The 18,605-nt window shown below is 34.7% G+C and overlaps 1 protein-coding gene across 1 annotated transcript in view; it reads left to right on the forward strand.

Annotated features, from left to right (window-relative positions):
• The first annotated feature begins 905 nt into the window (after positions 1-905).
• Positions 906-18,605, forward strand: part of NKAIN2 (Na+/K+ transporting ATPase interacting 2) — a 546,946-nt gene continuing 529,246 nt past the window's right edge. The window contains exon 1 of the mRNA XM_008572446.1: positions 906-1,076. The gene's annotated coding sequence lies outside the window, so the exon portion shown is untranslated. The remainder of the gene's footprint in view (positions 1,077-18,605) is intronic.

The following is an 18,605-nucleotide window of genomic DNA, read 5'->3' on the forward strand; positions in this document are numbered from 1 at the left end:
GATCAGAGACTTGTCAGCAATCCAGATTTCATTTTTCATTATAAAGTGGCCCTTCTGGACTACTGGCCAATCTCAGTTTATTGTTATTCGGTTGGTTGGTTTTATTTTTCTCCTTTCATTCCTTAGATTTTTACATATGTCTTAATTATGAAGTTGTGAGCACAGATGAAAGTAGCATAATTTGAAATGACTTAATTGCCTTGTTTTTATAACAATGATGCTTTATTTTCACTTTCTTCATTGTTCTAATTTCAAGGCCCTTCTTTTACCTGGTTACTATAGGTATCTGGGTATGACAAAAAGCCATATTCAACTTATACACCCACACTATTAGGTCTAGGAGGACTTTACACACCTGGTCAAAGTCTAGCATTTTACAGATGAGGAATCAGACACCAAGAGAAGAGAAATTAATTACATAAGCCACTACAGCTGCTTAGTGACAGATCTACTTCCAGAATCCTTGTGTCTTGCTACAGAGTTCTTGCTAGAACTCTAAAGAGTTCTTTTTCCTCTAAATCAAACTCTCTTTGTTCTATTTCTAACTTATATAATGACATTTGAGCAGATCTTAACAACAAACCTTTCATATGGACTTCCCTAACTTGCTGGTTGATGTCTTCAAGTGTTTGACAGTGCACATGACAATATAATTTATCCTGTGACTGCACAGATAACATCCTGTGAATACTGCCTGATGCCTCCACAAAATCATACCTGAAAGGACTGTAGCTGTCTATGGATCCACAGCTTCCATAGTTTTCCTTTGAAATATACCTGAAAATGTCTTTCTCACTTTTAGAGTTAAAGACAAATGCCAGATATGGTAAAACAATTATAATTGCTAATTATAGCGTCAGTGTGATCTTTTTTTTTCTCTCATCACTATGGTGTTTCTCACATATGCTGATCTATCCCTCCTGTGTTGCTATTTCTAGGTTTGTGTGCTGGAGAGGCAAATATTTGACTTCCTTGGATATCAGTGGGCACCTATCCTGGCAAATTTTGTACATATTATTATCGTCATTCTTGGTTTATTTGGAACTATTCAATATCGACCTCGTTACATAACAGGAGTAAGTACGCTTCCTACTTTTTTTTTTATCTTACTGAAATAACAAAGATATGTAAACTACAAAGGTATTGAAAAAATATGTGTATACCCTCTCTTAAGAATATGTGTACCCTCTCAAGCACTATATATTTATTTTCATGGTTTCAGATTACATCAACAGTAATTGAAAATGTCAAGTTTAAAGCACTTCATAGTGAATTTAATCAGTTTGTGTTTTCATAAATTTTATTTTCAGCAAATATTCTCTTATAATTACAAGTAGAACTGTCCCACCATATATTTAAATTATAATGTCATGGCCCCTGGTTGAACAAATTTTAATGGAAATTTTTTTCTCACTTTAAATAATTATATTTTTTAGGTTGAATAAAGATAGTCTGAAATCAAAACAAATGAATGCATATTATGGGTATGGAAATATTAATACACATCAGAGCTAATATTTGACATACTTGAAAGCTAGAATATTCTGGAGCATTGTCTCTGTGTTCTCCATAATTCTCTTTTTTTCTCAGAGAAAGTATTTTGCATTCCCACTCAAGTTAAACTTACTTAACATAAAAGTGAAATGCAACTGTGTTGCAGTTGCTATGGGAACCATAACTTAGAATTCTTTATTTTCGTACATGCCTCAGATCTCAGCTATTGCTCTTCATTAATGTAGATTTTTTTTTAGTGTCATCATTTTTTCTATTTCTCCTATTTTTGACAAAGAAAAAGTCTATAGGCATTTATTTTAAATTATGAAACAAGTTTGTGGCAAAAGCATTTTTATATAAGATAGTGCTGCTAAGGCTCTGCCTTATTCAGGACAAACCAGCAGGCCTTCTCAGGTTTCATGAAAGCCTTCTTCTCATAAAAGGTGGCCTCCTATGACCCACACTCTCGGTCATCTGGAACATGGATAAAGATCATTGGTACTGAGACAGGCAATACGGTGGTGGATGTCACCAAGATATCTAGTGTCTGGCTAAGGAGACGAGAGAAGTCCACAGTCCTCTTCTCCAGGTGCATGCCCAGACACCAGTGCATGTCTTCTCTGAGGCTAGGAAGCAATCTAACTCTTGTAAAAAGTGGAATGTATTCTGTTGCACAATGAAGTTTTTCATTGTACAAGATATGATAGTACCATCCATTTTTTTCCATGAACTGTAATTTGATTCATTATAGAAAGCAAAGTACTCACATAGTGGCTGGGAGTAGGTCCTCTGAAGTCCTAATATCAGGGTTGAAATATTGGATCTGCTAAATTCTGTGTCACTTTGGACAACTTCACCAAACCAGTCTTTAGTTTTCCAATCTTTAAAATGCAAGTAATAATTATATTAATTCATAATGCTTTAATGAATTGACGCATTATTAACCATTTCATGACAAATTCTTAATTTACTTTTTCTCTTTCCATGATTGTGTTCATATAAATAATGTTTCTCTGAATATCATCATACAAATATCTCATCCCCATTTCTTATGGAGTTCTTGGGATAAAAATCTATATGTGGATCAAAATGTTTGAACAGTTTAAAAACTCAGATGTCAATTTTGAGGAGCAAGTGGCATATTCTATGAAATGTCCTTATACCAATGCTTGGTGTTTAAAAAGTGTTCAATAAATATTAGCTATAATATTTTCTTCTTATTATTCTTATTATTTGAAAATAATACTAGACTGTATAGCATAGCAATACTCTGAAAGGAAATTTAAAATAGAGCAAAGTGGTCCAGATGTTGACTGAACTATCTCTGCCCCTTTTAAGATGCTACAACTCAAAAAAAAAAAAAAAAATGTGGGGGCTGGCTGGTTAGCTGAGTTAGAGGATGGTGTTATAATACCAAGGTCAAGGGTTTGGATCCCCACACTGGCCTGTTGCCAGTAATATCCCTTTGGTAATACTGCTGAAACACTCAAAAGATTTATTTATTTATTCTTTTCTTCCTTCCTTCCTTCCTTCTTTCCTTTTTTTCTCTCTTCCTTCCTTCCTCCTCCCCTCCCTTCCTTCCTTCTTGACAAACCCAATCCCAAAATTAGAAATAAATTCAAAGTAGCTGAAAATACATTACCTGAATTTTATAAAACAAAGGACAGTACACTAAATCACAATAATATTTGTAATAATCATATTTCTTTTTTCTTACTAATTTCATGACCAATTCTCCTGGACATCTTTCTCTACAAATACTGTAAACTTCACATCAGTCTCACACAAATTTTGTCCAGACTCATATGACTAAGAAATTAAGTAGAGTTACAATGTTGGTCCAGGTCCTCCTGACCACCACACCCATGCTCCTGACCCCCATATGGAGCTGCCTCTCAGGAGCACAGTGTAGAGAGACACAATCTATATGATAAATGAAAAAGGGTTTTGTTAAGTTGTGGGCAAATTTAAAATTTGTCATGGCATTTTCAATTTGGAGAGGATTTAGATTTTAAGTTGTGGTCTGCCATTCCTATATAAAGGATTATATGTTTAACACTGTATTTAATGGGGAATTTACCTCATGTCTCAAGAAATAAGAACAGAAAATGCCTAGTGATGAATATTTTACTTTTGTCAGAGATCTAATGTAGAGTATTTCAATGACATCAGTTTTGACTAACTACAATAACTAATTCTAAAATCAAATGAATGGGAAATATTGAGATGGGTTTTCTGTTTTGTTACTAAAAAAATCAACAGATTAATATAATGTGCTTAAGGCTGATTTGATGAAGCAAGGCTGAGATGGTTAGAAAGAGATGCCAGTATGCATGAATCTTTATTTCTTGTGTTCTAAGAATAAAAAAGTATAAGCCTATGTCATACTATTCCTACTCATTCTTCCCAAATAATAAGAGAATTGAATACTTTTCTTAGCCTGTGTATTAAAGTTTTAAATGGTAATTTCTGATTTTTGCTGTTCAATTTAGGCCTCGCCAAGTTTTTTACTACAATTTTTAAAAAATGTAATCTATGTAGTTGTCAGTGATTGTCGATTTGTAAATTGACATACATCCTCTTTCTCTCCAGTGAGGGAAGGTCAGTTTCAGACACGGTGTCACCTGCTTTGACTTTTTTAACTTTGCATTCTCTGGAGCCAACAAGCTAAAGGAAAGGAGCCCTGTGTCATCCTGGGGATGATATAGGGGCCACATGGTGACTAGCAAACAAAAATTCTGATACAGCAATTTAGAAAATTTATTAGACACCTTAGTGGGTCCGTAAAAGCAAAGAATCACATATTCACTTTAAGTGGGGGAGAAAAAAAGTATGCATTTCTGGAATTTACTGTTTGCTGATGATCAGCCATGATTTGATTTTTAATTGTTCATGGAGCTGAGTTCTCCATGGAGAATATAACAAACAGCAATAAACGAGGAGCACTTCTTCTGTTCATTGTCCAGGTCATATGCTTTTCTAACTACTAATGTTGCCTCCCTAAAACATTTTGCACTCCTTTAAGTCATTTCTAGGAAGTCATTCATCCAAGTTCAAACAGTGATTTTGCCAATTTTATTCAATTTTTCTAAGAGAAAAAATATCCAAAAGAAAACATATTGCAGCCGAAGCAGTAAAAATGCACACTTTCTGTGTTCAGGACAGAAAATCAATATAGATTAGAGATGGAAAGACTTGAGACAGTAGTAAATTAACAATACTTCTAATGACATAGTAGTTGTGAAAATAAGTCTTTTCCCGTAAGCCTGGGAGGGGGAAAATAAGAAAAAAGAAAAAGAAAAAATAACCATCATTACAAGTTTAATGGATTTAGCCTGTAGTCCTAAAATAAATGTAATAATGCAACATTGTGAATGCAATTTATTCTCAAAAAAATGTGTTCCCTTGGGGAAATGTGGACCATTTATTCTATAAGAAGATACTTTGTGCTCTCATTCTGGTGTTAGACTAAGACTAAAGATTTATAGAATGTGGTACATATAAATAATTTCATGTTGACAGTCTAAATTGATGTTTGTTGGACATCAAATAATTTTTTTAAATTAATTTTAAAGAAGAGACATGTTGTGATATGTATGTATGAGGGCACTTCAAAAAGTTTGTGGAAAAATATAATTACAAAATAATACAAATCTTTCCATGAATACTTTGAAATAACCTTGTATGTGTGTTAGTTCCTTTTGTAAAATTAAAAAATAATTAATTTATGTAGATATTTTTAAAAATCAAAAAGGAAAATTGGGCTTATAATAAAATAAAAGTCCCTTTTCTTACACCTCGTCAGTGGTTTCTAACCTCTTTATCCTTTTGGGTTTACTTTGAAGCATGTGTGCATGCATGCTTGTGGATGTGTGTGTATGCATGTTGCTAATTCTTGATTTTTCAACTTTGGACAGAATCTTCTGTAGACCTGCCCCAAATCATTTTGGTCTAATCTGTTTTTAAATCATACTTTGTATTTATAGTTTTTTCCCCAGAAGTTTCTGATTGCCTTTCTTTTTTTTCTAGTAAGAGAGAAAACAGGCCTTTTTAAAAAGTGTATCTGAAATATATTTCCAATTCTTATGCATTTGCTTTATATTCATTCCATTTTTATTTTCGAAACCTATTGCTTTCCTGTTTGAATTTAGACTATTTTCTTCATATTTGACCATGATTTTATCTGTAGCTTTTTTGTAATGATATGCTTTTCTCCCCTGAAGATTTTTTTCAATCCTTTTGCTCCTATCATAAATTGGTTGCTCTCTAGGCCTATTATACCTCTATCTTCCCTGCTCTGCTCATCTGAATTAGATTCATGCTTTCTTAGATCTTAGGTATAAATATTTTCTTTCTGATGTTCTTCACACAACTTCCTGAAAAAGCATGTTTGTAAGGTAAATTTTCAGAGTTTTTGCATGACAGAAAATGATTTTATTTTACCTCTACACTTGAGTACTAGTTTGGCTAGATGCAGAATTAAGGGTTGAAAATCATTTTTTATTTTGAACACAGAAGTAATTGTTTAATTGTGTTTTAGGAAACAGTGTTACTAATAGAAAGTATGTACCAATCTGTAAATATCTGTAAAAGAAGTTCCTGAAATATTCATTTTATCCTTGTTGTCCTGGCATTTCAAACTGAGGTGTCTAAATGTGAATCCATTTTAAAATTTTGTACAACCTTTTGATTTGAAGACTTATGGATACTTTCAATTCTGGACTTTGCATGTATCATTTTTATGACTCTATGCTTTTGAATATTTGCCTTTGTTGTTTAGGAAATTTCATTTTACAGTTATATATTATAGCTTTTTATTTACTTATTAAAAATCTTGTTTATCTCCGTAGAGATAAGTACCTTCTGGTTCTAAAAGTGGTAAAAAGTTATCCCTGTTTTCCAGCCCAAAGTCCAGGGAACACATCTGATGAAGTCTAAAGTCCAGGGTACACATCTGGTGAGGGCCTTCATTTTGGTGGTGACTATCCACAGAGATGCAAGGTATCACATGGTGGATAACTGAGCAAGAAAGAGCTAAATTGTCACTTGCTCTCCTTATAAAGCCATCAGAATCATGCCCATTAACACCCATTAACCATCAACTTATTACTCTATGAATGGATCAATCAATTCACTAGGGCATGGTCCTCACAATCTAAGCACCTGGTTTTTTAGTCCATTTTGTGTTGCTATAATAGAACTACCTGAGACTGAATAGTTTATAAAGAAAAGAGGTTTATTTGGCTTACAATTCTGGGATAGCTGCATCTGGCACAGGCCTCAGGCTGCTGCTTACTCATGGAAGAAAGTGGCAGGCAGCTGGTGGGTACAAGCAGATCACCTGGTGAGAGGAAGCAAGAGAGAGAGAAAAGGTGCCAGGGTCTTTTTAAGCAACGAGCTCTCGTGGGCACTAATAGAGCAAGAACTCACTCATTAATCCTCCCTCCCCCAGGGAGAGCATTAATCCATTCATAAGGGATCTGCCCCCATGACTCAGTCAGTTTCCAACACTGCCACATTGGAGATCAAATTTCCACATGAGTTTTGGAGGGGACAACACATCCAAACTCCCATCACCTGACAAAGTCCCCACCTTTCAATTATTATGATAGGATTGTCCACTCTCTTAACACTGTCACAGTGGTGAATAAGTTTCTAATACATGAAACTTTCTGGGACACAATTCAACCCATAGCATTCCACCCTGGCCCACAGCGTTCATGTCCTTCTCACAGGTAAATTCATTCCTTCTACCTGCAAAGTCTCAGCTTGTTTCAGCTCCAAAGTCCAAAGTCTATCTGTGAAATGAAACAAGTTATCTATTTCCAGAATGACAATGGTGGGACAAAACTATAGTATGTATTCCTATTCAAAAAGGAAGAAACAGGCCAAAAGAAAGGGGTAACAGATCCTAAACATGTCCAAAACCCAGCAGGGCAGCATTAATTCTCAATGCTGGTGAATTATATAGCTTGACCCCCTGTTCAGCATTCTCTGCAAACTGGTGTTGAGGTTGGGTGCCCAAGTCCTTGAGTATACCTGCTCCTGTGGCTTTCCTGATCTCCGGCCATGCTTTAGCTCTACCAGGCTGGCCCAGCATGCTGGTAGCTCTACAGTTCTGGGGTCTCCACAGTGGTAGTCCCACTCCCATGGCTCCACCAGGCATGGCATTGGTGGGGATTTTCTGCTGCATCTCCAACCGCACATTTCCATTTGGCATTGCTCTAGCTAAGGCTCTCTGCAGCAACTTCACTACCATGACAAATCTCTTTCTGGGCCCACAGGATTTTCCATACATCCTTTGAAACTGGGGTGAAGGCTCCCAAAGCCTTCGCAGCTCTGGCCTTCTGTGAGCCTGCAGCCCTAACACCATGTGGATGCTGCCAAAGCTTCCAGCTTGTGGTTTACGAAGCTGTGGACCAACCACACCTGTAGCCAATTTAGCCATAGCCATAGCAGCCAAAGCAGCCAGGGGTGTGGGGAGCAGCATCCGATGGTGGCCCTGGGCAGTAAGCCTGTGGAGGGTGCCTCAGGCTGGCTGGGCCAGTGATGAAAAGGCAGCCCTAAATATCTCTGAAATGCCCTCGAGGTCTTTTTTCCATTCTCTTGATAATCCCTACCTCTGTCCTGATCTTAGCAAACGGTTGCTAGACTACACTCTTAAGGGTCTCTGGACTACACCCTTGGATTCCTCTCTTGAATAGATTTTTTCATTCTTTCTGCAACAAGGATGAGAGTTTTTCAATTTTTAGCCTCTGCTTCTTTTTAATTATAAATTCCGGCTTTACCTCATGCCTTTGCTGCCATAACTCAGTGCAGGTTATTGTGAGTAGCCACACAGCTGACTGAATGCGTTGCTGCTTAGAAATTTCTATAGACAAATGCTCTGGCTCATAACTTTTAAGTTCCATATTCCATTAAACTTTGGGGCACAAACAAATGGAGCCAAGTTCCTTGCAACTTTATAACAAGGAAGTCTTCTGCCCAAGTTTCCAATAAGTTCTTTCTCATTTCTATCTAAGACTGTCTCAGCATAGACTTTACTGTCCGTATTTCTTTCTTTTTTCTTTCTTTCTTTGTTTATTTATTTATTTATTATTTATTTATTAGCTCCTACATATAATTGAGGACATGCGGTATTTCTCTTTCTGTGCCTGGCTTATTTCACTTAACATAATTTTATCTAAGTTCAACCATATTGCTGCAAATAACAGTATTTTATTCTTTATTATGTAAGAATAATATTCCATTGTATAAATATAACACATTTTTCTTATCCACTCATCTGATGATGGACATTTAGGCTGGTTCCAACTCTTGGCTATTGTAAATAGAGCTGCAATAAACATGGGATACATGTGTCCCTTTGACAAGATGATTTCCAAACCTTTGGGTATACAGTCAGCAGTAGGATTGCTGGGTCATAGCAGTTCTATCAATAGTTGTCTGAGAAACCTCCATACCATCTTCTATAATGGCTGAACCATTTTACAGTCCAACCAATAGTACAGGAGGGTTCCCCTTTCTCTGCATCCTCACCAGCATTTGTATTTTCTGTTTTTTTGATGATAGCCAATGTAACTTGAGATATCTCATGTAGTTTTGACTTGCATATCCCAGATGCTGAGTGATGTTGAGCATTTTTTCATGTGTCTGTTTGCCATTCATATATCTTCCTTTGAGAAATGCCAATTCAGCTCCTTTGCCCATTTTTTAATTGTGTTACTTGTTTTTTTACTGTTTGTTTGAGTTCCTTGAATACTTTGGATATTAATCCTTTGGATGCATATTTTGCAAATATTTTTTCTCACTCTGTTGGTTGTCTTTTCCCTTTGTTAATTGTTTCTTTTGCTGTGCAGAAACTTTTTAGTTTGATATAATCTGTTATAAACAGTTGCCTGTGCTTTTGAGGTCATATTCATAAAGTCTATGTCCAGTCCTCCTTCCTGAAGTGTTTCCCCTACATTTTCTTTTAGGAGTTCTACAGTTTTTGGATGTATATTTAATTCTATAATCCATTTTGAGTTTATTTTGGTATATGGTGAGAGGTCTGATTTTATTCTTCTACATATGGATGTCCAATTTTTCCAGCACCATTTATCAAAGAGGTAGTCTTTTCCCCAGTGTGAGTTCTTGGTGCCTTTGTTGAAGATCAGTTGGTTGTAGGTATATGTGCTGATTTCGGGGTTCTGTATTCTGTTCCAGTGGTCCATTTGTCTGTTTTTATGCCAACACCATGTTGTTTTGGTTACTATAGCATTGTAGTATAATTTGAAAGACAGGTAGTATAATGTCTCCAGCTTTATTTTTAATTTTTTGCCAGGATTCCTTTGGATATTCGAAGACTTTTGTTGTTCCATATGAAATTTAGGTTTGCATTTTCCATATCTGAATAATGTCATTGGTATTTTGATGGGGATTGCATTGAATCTGTAGATCACGTTGGGTAGTATGGACATTTTTACAATTTAATTCTTCCAATCCAAGATCATGGAATATCTTTACATTTTCTTGTATCCTCTTTAATTTCTTTCAACTGTGATTTACAGTTCTTGTCATAGAGATTTTTCACATCCTTGGTTAACTTATTCCTAGGTATTTTATTTTTTGTTGACTACTGTAAGTAGACTAGCTTTCTTCATTTCTTTTTCTGCTAGTTCATTGTTGGAGTATAAAAGTGCTACTGATTTATGCATGTTGATTTTGTATCCTGCACCTTTGCTGATATCATTTATCAACCCTAAGATGTTTTTGTTGTTGTTGTTGTTGTTTACTGTTTGTTTTGGGTTTTTTTTTGTAGAGTCTTTACGCTTTTCTCAATATAGGATTATGGCATCTGCAAACAGGGACAATTCAACTTCATTATTTTCCAAACTGGATGCTCTTTCTTTCTTTCTCTTCCCTGTTGCTTTGGATAGTACTTCCAATACTATGTTAAATAGGAGTAGTGAGAGTGGGCATCTTTGTCTTGTACCCATCCTAAGGGAAAAGCTTTCAACTTTTCCCTATTCAGGATAATATTGTCCAGTGGGTTTGTCATATATGCTTTTAATGTTGAGATACTTTCCTTCTATATCTAAATCGCTGAGAGTCTTTATCATGATGGGATGTTGAATTTTGTCAAATACTTTTTTAGTATCTATTGAGATAACCTTATTATTTTGTCTTTGATTTTATTGATGTGTTGTATCACATTTATTGACAGGCCAATCAATGTTAAACTGTACCCCTGGGATGAATCCCACTTGAGTGTAATGTATAGTTTTTTGGGGTGTGTTGCTGTATTCCGTCTACTAATATTTTATTGAGGATTTTTGCATCTGTATTCATCAAAGATTTTGGCCTATAGTTTTTTTTTTTTTTTTCTTGTGTCTTTGGTTTTGGTATCAGGGTAATGTTTGCCTCATAGAATGAGTTTGGGAGTATGGCCTCTGTTTCAATTTTTTGGATTAATTTGAAGAGAATTGGTATTAATTCTTCTTTAAAGTTTTGTTAGAATTTGGCAGTAAAGCTATCCAGTACTGGGCTTTTCTTTGTTGGGGACTGCTGATTACAGCTTCAATCTCTTTGATTGTTATTGGTCTGTTCAGGTTTTCTGTGTCTTCTTGGGTTAGTTTTGGTACTTTGTATGTGTCCAGAAATTTGTCCATATCGTTCAGGTTTTCAAATTTGTTGGTATAGAATTGTTCGTAATAGTCTCTGATGATTCTTTGTATTTCTGTGGTACCAGTTGTAATGTCTCTTTTTTCATTTCATACATTTGTTATTTGAGCCTTCTTTCTTCTTTTTTTAGTTAGCCTAGCTAATGGCTTGTCAATTTTGTTTATCCTTCAAAAAGCCAACTCTTGTATCATTTTGGGGGTTTCTATTTTTCATTTAGTTCTGCTCTAATCTTAATTATTTGTTTCCATCTACTAATTTTGGCTTTGGATTATTTTTGTTTTTTCTAGTTCTTTGAGGTATAGCACTAGGTTGTTTATTTGCAGTCTTTTTTATTCTTTTTGAAGTAAGTGTTTATTGCAATAAACTTCTCTCTTACTAGTGATTTTGCAGTATGCCACAGCTTTTGATGTGATATGTCATTATTTTCATCATTTCAAGGATTTTTGTTTCTCTGTTTAATTTCTTCTTGGACCCATATGTCATTCAGGAGAATGTTGTTTAATTTCTGTGTATTTGCATAGTTTCCAGAGTTTTGTTTGTTATCGATTTCTGGTTTTAATCCATTTGGGTCTCAAAAACTATATGAAATAATTTCAATTTTTAAAAGTTTGTTTTGACTTGATTTGTGACCTAACATGTGGTCTATCCTGGAGAATATCCCACATGGTGATGATAATATATTCTGTGGTTTTGGGACAAAATGTTCTGTCTACCAAGTCCAACTGGTCTAAAGTGCAGTTTAGATCTTGTGTTTCTCTGGTGATTTTTTGCCTAGATGGTCTGTCCAATATTGAGGGGATGGTGTTCAGGCCTCCAGCTGTTATGGTATTTGGGTTTATCTCTTTCTTTAGGTCTAAAGTGTTCGCTTTATAAATCTGACTGCTCTGATGTTGGCTGCATATATATTTATCATTGTTATGTCTTCTAGCTGGATAGATCCATTTATCATTACATAGCGGCCTTCTTTGTCTCTTTTTATGGTTTTTGGTTAAAGTCTATTTTATCTGATATAAGAATAGTTACTCCTGCTTGTTTGGGGTTTTTATTTACATGGTATATCTCTTTCCACCTTTTCACTCTTAGTCTGTGTGTGTCTTTACAGGTAAGGTGAGTCTCTTGAAGACACTATATTGTTGGGTCTATCTTTTTTATCCAATCAGTCCATCATTTCTTTATGGGGAATTTAATCCTTTTACATTGATTTATTATTAAAAGGTGTTGATTTACTCCTAGCATTTCAATGATTTTTGTTTGGATATTTTAAATATCTTCTGTTCCTTTCTTTTCATTTTATTGGTTTCCTTCTCTATTTGTTGGTTTCTTGAGGTGGTCAGATAAAATTCTTTTCTCTTTATCATTTGCATTTTTGTTCTACTGGTGAGTTTTGTTCTTTCTTGTGTATTCATGGTAGTTATGGTTATTTATCATAGCAGGTTCTGTGTTCCCTTGAGGATTTCTTGTATGGCTGGTTGTATGGTGGTGAATTCCCACAGTTTTTGTTTGTCTGGGAAATATGCTATCTTCCCTTTATTTCTGAAGGTTAGTTTTGTGGGGTGTAGTGTTCTTGGCTGGCAATTTTTGTCTTAGTATTTTGAATATATCATCCCATTCTCTTCTGGCCTTTATGGTTTCTGATAAAAAAAAAAGTCTGCTGTTAGTCTGATAGGGGCTCCCTTACAGGTGACTTGACAGTTTTCTCTTGCTTCTTTTGAGATTCTCTCTTTGTCTATGAGTTTTGCCAATTTGACTATAATGTGTCTCAGAGAGGACCTTTTTGGATTGAATCCGTTTGGGGATCTTTGAACATCCTTGACCTGAAAATACATATCTCTCCCTATTCCTGAGTAGGTTTTCATTATCATTTCATTGAATATATTTTCACTGCCTTTTCCTTTTCCTCCCCTTCTGGAACACCCATGATTCAAATATTTGTGTGCTTAAAGTTGACTGCTATCTCTCTTAGATTTTCTTCATTTTTAAAAATTCTTTCTTTCTTTTTTTTTTTTTTTTGTCTACCTGGGTTATTTCAAAAAGGTCATCTTCAAGATCAGAAATTCTCTCTGCTGCTTGTTCTAGCCTACTGTTTGGGCTCTCTGTTATGATTTTTTATTTCATTGAATGATTCTTTCAGCTCCACTAGCTCTGCTACTTTCTTTTTTTAGGGCATTAACTTATTTGTACATATCCTCCTTCAGGTGCTGGATACTTTTTCTCATTTTGTTGTGTCAACTGAGTCTTTTTATATCTCCTTGAGTTTCCTTAGAATTGTTGCTTGAAATTCCTTTTCAGTCATTTCAATGACTTCCTGTTCTAAAGGATCTGGTATTTGAGAATTATTGTATTCCCTTGGTAGTATCATATTTTCTTGTTTTTCCATATTTCTAGTATCTCTACATTGGTGTTTAGTCATCTGGTAGAGCAGTTGTTTTTCTTTATACTCTTAGGGTGGGGTTTGAGGAAAGGGAGTTCCTCTCATAGATGTGTTTTATAATTATGGTTAAATGGGGTATTTTAATGTCAGTTCCAGGTAGACACAGTAGTGTAGTCTCCACATAGGTACTTTGGCTGAATTCAGAGTTGGAGTTGCGTTAAAGTGCCTCTGTGGCCTAATCTCTGAAGCACTTAGTATTTACTTGCTGAGGTTGGTGACACTACATTGGTTCATCAGAATGTAAGCAAGCTCTTGAATTTTTGAGGGTAGTGCCATGGAGTCTTGTCAATCTTAAGTTATGGTGGGTGCTCTTGGGCAGGCCTGTTAGCACCATGGCTAGCTTCACCTGACTCTGACTGGTATACACCAGTGCTCCTTGATTTCAATGGGTGACCCTGGGTTGGTTTTCTCTTTCCTCTTTCCCTGGGCTCCACTGGTGACTCTCCTTCTTTCTATGCTGATGAGTGGTCAGTGAGTCAGTTACCTGTGAGGTGGCAGTGGCTGCTGGCGTGGCAATGAGCCACCCTTGAGGCAGCAGTTGCTATGGTGGCTGCTGTCTTGGCCCACTAATTCAGCACAGGTGTCTGTCAATGACAGGGAGTGTTGCTGACTGCATGGCTGCCTGTCATGCTGGTGCCCTCGGTGGTGGTGGTTCAGGCTCTTGGGGGCAGGACTGCTTACCAGGGTCCCACATGCTGCCTGTCATGCTGGCAACCTCGGTGGTGGCTTGGTGCTATTGTCCATATTTCTATTAGCATTGTGGTCACCGCTGTTTAACCAGTCTCTGCGATGCTCCAAACTTTCCCTGTTTTTTGTCTTCTAAACTCTCACCAGAATCTAGGCTTTTTCTACCTAACTCCTCCAAATTCTTCCAGCCTCTACCCATTACCCAGTTCCCAAGCCACTTCCACATTTTCAGGTATTGATTGTTAGAAACACCCCACTTCTTATACAAATTTTCTCTATTAGCCTATTTCTGTTGCTTAAAACACAATACCTAAAACTGAGTAATTCATAAAGAAACAAAATTTATTTCTTTTGAGAGTGCTATCTACTCACTTGCTCTCCTTATAAATCGATCAGAATCATGCCCATTAATACCCATTAAACCATCAACTTATTACTCCATGAATGGATCAATCCATTCACTAAGGGCATGGTCATCACAATCTAATCACCTGGCAAAGGCCCCACCTTTCAATTACCATAATAAGATTTTCCACCCTCTTAATACTGTCACAGTGGGGATTAAGTTTCTAATACATGAAATTTTGGGGTTGATAGCAGTGTACTTCTATTTAAATTTTATATTGCCAGATTGCTCTTTCAATGTAAAATCAGTTTAAAATCTGTGAAATGTTCAAATCTTTGCCCATTTTTTGAGATGTTTATCTTTTTCATGTTAGTTTTTGTTTGTAGGTATTAACCTATTTTAATATTATAGAAATAAATTTTTATTGACAATTTCTTCAGATTTTTCTTACATGTTTTTATTTTGGTGACTTTGGTCAAAATAATTTTAAATTTTTTATCTAGTAAACTACTTATAATTTCTGAATTTCCTATCTGGTAAGGAAGATATACCCATCCTGTTATACATGTAACATTCATTTTCTTCTGAGATATTTTCATTTCATTTTTTTATAGTAGACTTTTATCTGGAATGTATATCATTGTTTAACATTACATAGGACACCTACACTATTTTCCTCCATAAGGATTACCATTGGTGTCACAGTTTATTTTTCCAAATAATTAGAATGTCTAATTTCTGTATATTAAATTATCATATATATTGGCATTTTTCCTCAATTCTCTATTCTGTTCTACTTACTATTCGTATACTTATGTTACTACCTAATTGATGCCTACAATGATGTTATAGTTTGTTCTGACATGTAAACTAGTCTGCTCACTATTTTACTTGTTCATACATTCCTTGGCTATTCACCATCAGTTATTCTGTAATGTTAATTTTAAAATCATCATATTCAATTCAATAGAAAACAAAATCTATTGGAATTATAATTGAAGCTACTTTAAAAAAATTAATTTAAGGAAAGGAATACTTTGTGAGGTTTAGCCTCTTTATACAAGAATATGGTATGTCATTCCATTCTATTCTCTTTTGTTTTATATGGATATTCAATAAGATTTTTTAGACTTTTGAGTTTAGATTTTGTGCTTTTCTTGTTAAATATATTCTAACATATTTTATAGGTTTTTATAGAAATTATGAATGGATATGTCCCCATTCTGAGTGCTTATTATTAAAATGGAAAAAATATGTTGATTTGGCACATTTATCATGTTCAAATTTTCTTATTAACATAGTAATTTTTTCTAGCATCTGTTGCTATTTATAGGTCATATCCTTAAAGAAAACATTTTGTCTTTATAACTAATACTAATAGTATTTATTTTCTATTCTTATCGCATTCACAAGGCTCTCCAAGAAAATGTTTAATACAAATGCAATAGCAAGTATCTCAAGTCATGTTTCTGAATTTAAATGTAAAGACTTTAGTACTTTGATATCTGTTCCATTATTGCTGTTGGTATTCAGTAAATGGTCTTTCCATATTTAAGTAATTTCCTTCAATTATTAAAAATAAGTAATATAGTTGATTAAATGTCTCTGAAGCTATATTATTAGCATAATAATATGATACCATTTTTAAAATTTTGGATGTATTGAATTAGTTTAACAAATGTTCTGATATTGATCCAACCTTCTCTTTTTAGACTATATCTTATTTTTTTTATAATATAGTGTTCTTTCCTTCAATTGCTATATTCTACTTATTTTAAATCTTAATTTTTAGTTTAATGCATTAATGGGGTAAAGTGTATTGTTTCAATAAATGCATATATTGTACAGTAATTCACTTAGCATAGATAGCATATTCGTCACCTAAATAGCTATCTTTTTTGTGTGTGTGGTGGTGATTACATCAAGATCTTCTTTTCTAGCTATTTAGATAGTTAATATAATATTATTAGCTCTAGTCAGCTTAGAACACCAGAACTTATTCATCCTACCTACCTGTAACTTTGTACCCTTTAATCCATGTCTTCATCCCTCTCCCCATCCCTCTCTTTTCCCACCCTCTGGTAAATATTATTCTACTTTCTACTTCTATAAGAACCACTTTTTTTTTTTTTAATTCCACATATGAGTGAGATTATGAAGTATATGTCTTCCTGTGCCTGGCTTACTTCACTTAATATGATGGTCTCCAGTTCCATCCATGTTGCTGCAAATGACAGGATTTAATTTTTTATAGATGAATAATATTCCATTGTGTATATATACCATGCTTTTTTTAATGCATTCATTCACTGATGGACATTTGGATTGATACCATCTCTTAGTTATTGTGAATAGTGCTGCAATGAACATAGAAGTGCAGGCACCTCTTCAATATATTGATTTCATTTCCTTTAAGAATATAGCTGGTGGTGGGATTGACGGGTCATAGGTAGTTTTATTATTTGTTTTATGAGGAACCTCTGTACTGTTTTCCATAATGACTGTATTAATTTATATTACCACCAACAATGTATGAGATTTCCCTTTCCTCTTCCTTCTTGCCAGCATTTTATATTTTCTGTCTTATTAATAATAGCCACTCTAACTGGAATGAGATTATATCATTCATAGTGGTTTTAATTTGCATTTCCCTGATGATTTGTGATTTTGAGCATTTTTTTCATGTGTCTGCAGCCATTTGTATGTCTTCTTTTGAAAACCATTTTCAGGTACTTTGCCCATTTTTTAACTGGGTTATTTGGTTTTTGCTGTTGAGTTGTTTGAGTTCCTTATTTGGTCTGGATATTAGTCCCTGTTAGATGCATAGTTTGCAAATATTTGCTCTTATTCTGTAGGTTGTCTCTTCACGTTGTTGATTGTGTCCTTTGCTGTGCAGAAGTTTTTAGTACAGTGTAATACCATTTGTATGTCTTTGCTTGGTTTTTTTGGCCTGTGCCTTTGTAGTCTAATTCAAAAAAGTGTTCCCCAGTCCAATTTCATGTAGCATTTACCCTATTTTTCTTTTAGCTGTTTCCTAGTTGTAGATCTTAAATTTGGGTCTTTACTTTAAGTTGGTTTTTGTGTATGGTGAGAGATGGGGGAGTATTTACAGTCTTCTGTATGTTGATATCCAGTTTTCCCAGAACCATTTATTGAAGAGCCTGTCCTTTCCCTACTGTATATTCTTGGCAACTTTGTCAAAAATCAGTTGGCTATTAATAGGTGGATCTATTTCTGGGGTCTCTATTCTGTTCATAGGTCTACCTGCCTGTTTTTATGCCAGTGACATGCTGTTTTGGTTACTATAGCTTTGTAGTATATTTTGAAGTCAGGTAGTGCGGTGCTTCCAACTTTGTTCTTTTTGTTCATGACTGCTTTGGCTGTACACAGTATTTTGTGGTTCCTTACAAATTTTAAGATATTTTTTTCTGTTTCTGTGAAGAATATCTTTGTTATTTTGATAGGGATTGTGTTGTATCTGTAGATTCCTTTGAGTAACATGAACATTTTATGATATTATAATTCTTCCAAACTGTGAATATGGTATATCTTTCCATTTGTTTGTGCCTTTTAAAATTTCTTTCAGTAATGTTTTTTAGTTTTTATTGTAAAGATCTTTCACCTCCTTGGTGAAATTTACTCCTAGGTGTTTCATTTTTTTGGTAGCTGTTGTAAATAGTATTACTTACCTTTTTTACATCTTTACTCAAAAATTATGTTGATTCAGGGCTTATTACTTGTAATATTTTGCAAATTATGCACTCTTCAGAAAATTAATTGGAAAAATTTTTGTCTGTGGTCTGGAATAGTTCAAATAGGATTGGAGCTATAAGTATTTCCAAGAACTCATCTATGAAACCATCTTATCCTGGTATTTTCGTGAGTGATATCTACTTAATCATCTTTCATTTTCTGCAGTAATTGGTCTTTTTAAGTTTTCTACTTCTTGCATCATTTTGGTAATATAAATTTTGACAGACCATC

Source organism: Galeopterus variegatus, unplaced genomic scaffold, assembly GCF_000696425.1.
Source record: "Galeopterus variegatus unplaced genomic scaffold, G_variegatus-3.0.2 Scaffold47, whole genome shotgun sequence".
NCBI classification, from domain to species: domain Eukaryota; kingdom Metazoa; phylum Chordata; class Mammalia; order Dermoptera; family Cynocephalidae; genus Galeopterus; species Galeopterus variegatus.